This window comes from Sinohyriopsis cumingii, unplaced genomic scaffold, assembly GCF_028554795.1.
Source record: "Sinohyriopsis cumingii isolate HCF-2022 unplaced genomic scaffold, ASM2855479v2 utg001953l, whole genome shotgun sequence".
Lineage (NCBI taxonomy): Eukaryota > Metazoa > Mollusca > Bivalvia > Unionida > Unionidae > Sinohyriopsis > Sinohyriopsis cumingii.
Genome location: NW_028316091.1, coordinates 530,589 through 534,404, shown reverse-complemented (window position 1 = coordinate 534,404; position 3,816 = coordinate 530,589). Strand labels below are relative to the sequence as shown.

The following is a 3,816-nucleotide window of genomic DNA, read 5'->3' as shown; positions in this document are numbered from 1 at the left end:
CAGTGTTTATTTATATTTTAATATAAATATGCTTGGCAGAATCAACAGTAAGTGATATGTACTCCTGGACTAATTCATAATTATCCGTAATACAATCAGACTGGGGTTTGATTGACAAAATCAATGTATTGTTTCAATTAAATTTCGCAACCTTGTCCTCTGTGAAATAAAAGCTAAATCTATATTATTGTGCATATGTTTTAACATGTAGCAATCAGATCAAATGTGCTCGTTTCTCTTACGATAAGTGCATGCAGGAAACAATAATGTCTTCTGATCAGTCTTATCGCATGTTTGATTCCTAAACGTTGTGCCAGATGAAAATTTGGATGTACTTGCATTTCACTGAGATGATTGTTTTACCAGTAACCTACGCAGATGAAGACATATTGCAAATGAAACTTCGTGTGTCAATGAATAATTATCAGCTGTACTAGAATCATTTTCTAAAGTTCCACCTTTTGCTTATCACTATGGACTTAATTCTTAAATTCTAAAATTCATAGGAGAAGCATAACGCTCATGGTAATCTTGTTCAATCTTAAAAACTCATAAACCTTCAAGACGCATTCATTAACTAATTCACAGTCAGAAATTTGTTCTACTCACAGACTTCAAGAGCTTTGCCAATACGTACACTGTATAATAACAAAGTCCAATGCCGCATTGATTACTGAAGTTTCAATCAATTGTCTCAGAGTTGGAAAGGCATTGAAATACACTTTTTTCTAACAGGGAAACTAACCTAAAATGTATGATATTATAACAAGAAATAAGCGTGTTAACGAGTAAGACCTCTCGGCCTACCAGAGAAAGTTATGTTAATTTCAACACCTTTTCAATCTCTTCTTTATTTATATCTCTGTCTCTCCCCCTTCCGTATCTCCCTCACTTTTCTCTGTCATACCATTTTGATTTGTATCTACCTTTGCTCTCTGACTCTACATATCTTTAATTCTCCATGAATATCTATTCCAGTCTTCTTATTACTTTGGCCTTTTTCTTTCCTTTTTCTGTCACTTGATTTATATTTCTCTGTCTTGTCTCTGAATTTAGCATCTTTCCTTCTGATGTTGATGTGTTATTAGTTTTTCCAAATGTATTTTATAACCGTAATTCTTTTAATTTCATATCAAAACCAGATAGACACGTACTAGTCAAACCAATACAACTTTATCCAAACAATTATTTTTTACTATATACTGGACCTAAATATTGTCTTTTTGTTCTTGTTTTGCTAAAAATGTACATACTTCCGAAATAGTATGATGTTCAGCAAGCCAAAGGAACTTGTCCTTTTCCAAAGACTCTATATCTTTCTGTTAAAAATACATGGCTTAAATTTTTGTAAAAGAGAAAAAGCAACAACTGTTGCAACATTCAACAAATAATTTAATCCTTCAAGCTGAAAAATGAACATGTTAGACGAATGTACAGTATTGTGAATTGAATCCCAACTAATCCTGAATGTTCCGTCTCAGATCAAGAAGTATCGAAGGTTCCTCATTAAGTCCATATTTGAATGTAAAGACGCACCAATGTGCTGATGGCCAAAATTAAAAGAAATGTAAATGTTTGGTTTAATTGAAGGGATGACTGGGAAATACTATTTGCAATACAGCTATTTTTGTGTCACATAGGAATGTCAAATCAAGTGATGGATATGAAAAGTACAATATTTTTGAGATTTCAGTGTAATTTTTGCACCCAAGATTTAGACGAATTTGTTCAATGCAAAATGTCGATATATCATGGACAGTTTTCAAACTTGAATATATTTAAATTCATAAACTTGAGCTTAAATGTAAAGTTGCATTTGTCAGTAGATAAGGTCTAGTTTATTAATGGCTACTAAATTTCTGTTTTGGCTAACGGTATTATGTTGGGGAATGTTACTTTCATAATCCGATGTAACCTTTCTTTCATATTTCTAGAGTCTTTGTTCGATAAATTTGTAATATTATTATGATTTGCTTCCACCGTTTTGATAAATACAACAATGAATTGGATACTAAAAGGTATTGTCTATTTTCAAAATGTTTGTAAATTGGTTACATGATTATGATTATGAGGGAAATGTGGGTATATATATATATATATATATATATATATATATATATATATATATATATATATATATATATATATATATATATATATATATATATATATATATATATATAGTTTGATTATATTATAAACAAATAGCATCATTCGAAATCACATCTATTTGTAACAGATGTGACTGATATTAAACAACTGTTGAACCAGGTTTAACTCGTTGACTTTTCATTTGACAATATTTCCAACTTAGGAAAAATTCAGTCGTACATCGGGCCATCGATGTGTGTACATTGCAAGAGTCGTATTAGTCTCATTACAATCTGGTCCTGGTGATGAAGTTTTTTGCAAGTAAGCTCACTTGATTGTCATAGTTCCATTAATTGGTATGCTTTATACATTGATGTACGTGAAATTTAAAGTGTTTTAAAACTTATTTATAATTTTCAAATATATCAGGATAAATATATTTACTCTTAGCATCTCAAGAGCGGAGTATAACATTCTTTCCCATGTGCATGTGTTGCCTACATTTACATAAATATTTCACTCATTCATTGAGTCCCATTTTACGTGAATGACACTTTAAACCATAACGTTTTTGCAGTACTTTCATCCAAATTGCAGTCAAAGTAGAATACAAACTCGTGACAATATTATAATCATGTGTGTGTGAGTCAGACACACAGACAGACAGAGGAAGTGAGATAATAGAAATAAAATAATGATAAAAGCCAATTTATTGTCTTCGATCAAATATGTTTATTGATGTAGTATGTACAAATACTACAAAAATAATAATGGAGATAGGGAGTCATATTCCTTTGATTCTCTTGTTAGTCTTTGGATCATTTTGTTTTTCTCAATATAATTTGGAGCATTTTCGCACGCTGACTTGCCCAAACAATACAATATTGATACAATATTCATACTTATCTTGAAGAAACGACTTTATGGCTACTTCAAATTGAAGCACAAAGACGTGTAATGAGTCAGTAGAAATGAAGTGGATTAGATAATGGTTAAATTGTAAAATGTCGTCATACTGTAATATGTAACAGAATTTTCAAGGATGAATAATATGTATTCTTACTTTTTATGGTGTCTACTGTAACCGTAACCAAACTTAGGAAAATGGTGTCCAAATCCCCAGTTGTATCCCCCGATTCCACCACCATATCCACCAGCTAAGTCCAAGCCGTATCCACCATATCCTCCATATCCACCATATCCGCCATAGCCTCCATATCCACCATATCCACCATGTCCATAATACCCTCCATATCCACCATATCCAGGATACCATCCATAGCCACCATATCCGCCGTTGCCACCATAACCTCCATATCCACCATAACTGCCATATCCGCCACCAAACGGATAGGTAGCAATGGCAGCACCTACTTAGCAGGCTACAAGAACAATTACGGCCTTCATTTTCCTCTGTAAAAGAAAAGTAAGTTCTGAAAATAACAGTTAACATTTAATGTTTTTTATGGGAGTGTAGTTTAGACGGTAAATAGACGGCATGTTGATAATACATTTTCTGATTGTTTTAATGAATAAAGACCAGGCTTGAACGCATAGTATTTCAATTGTATGGTGGTGACAACAGTTCCAATTGTACACTAGAAACGAGAAAATAAATATAGTTTTCATTTTGAAGATTAGGCTGTCGCTCATACGTGATTTCATTGGTAACCTTTGATTCGCAAATAAAGTACCTCCTCTACCGTCTCCGGAATGCAAAAATAT

The 3,816-nt window shown here is 32.3% G+C and overlaps 1 pseudogene; it reads right to left on the bottom strand.

Moving 5' to 3' along the window:
* Window positions 1-3,150: 3,150 nt before the first annotated feature.
* Window positions 3,151-3,498, bottom strand: LOC149771319 (uncharacterized; annotated as a pseudogene).
* Window positions 3,499-3,816: the final 318 nt, after the last annotated feature.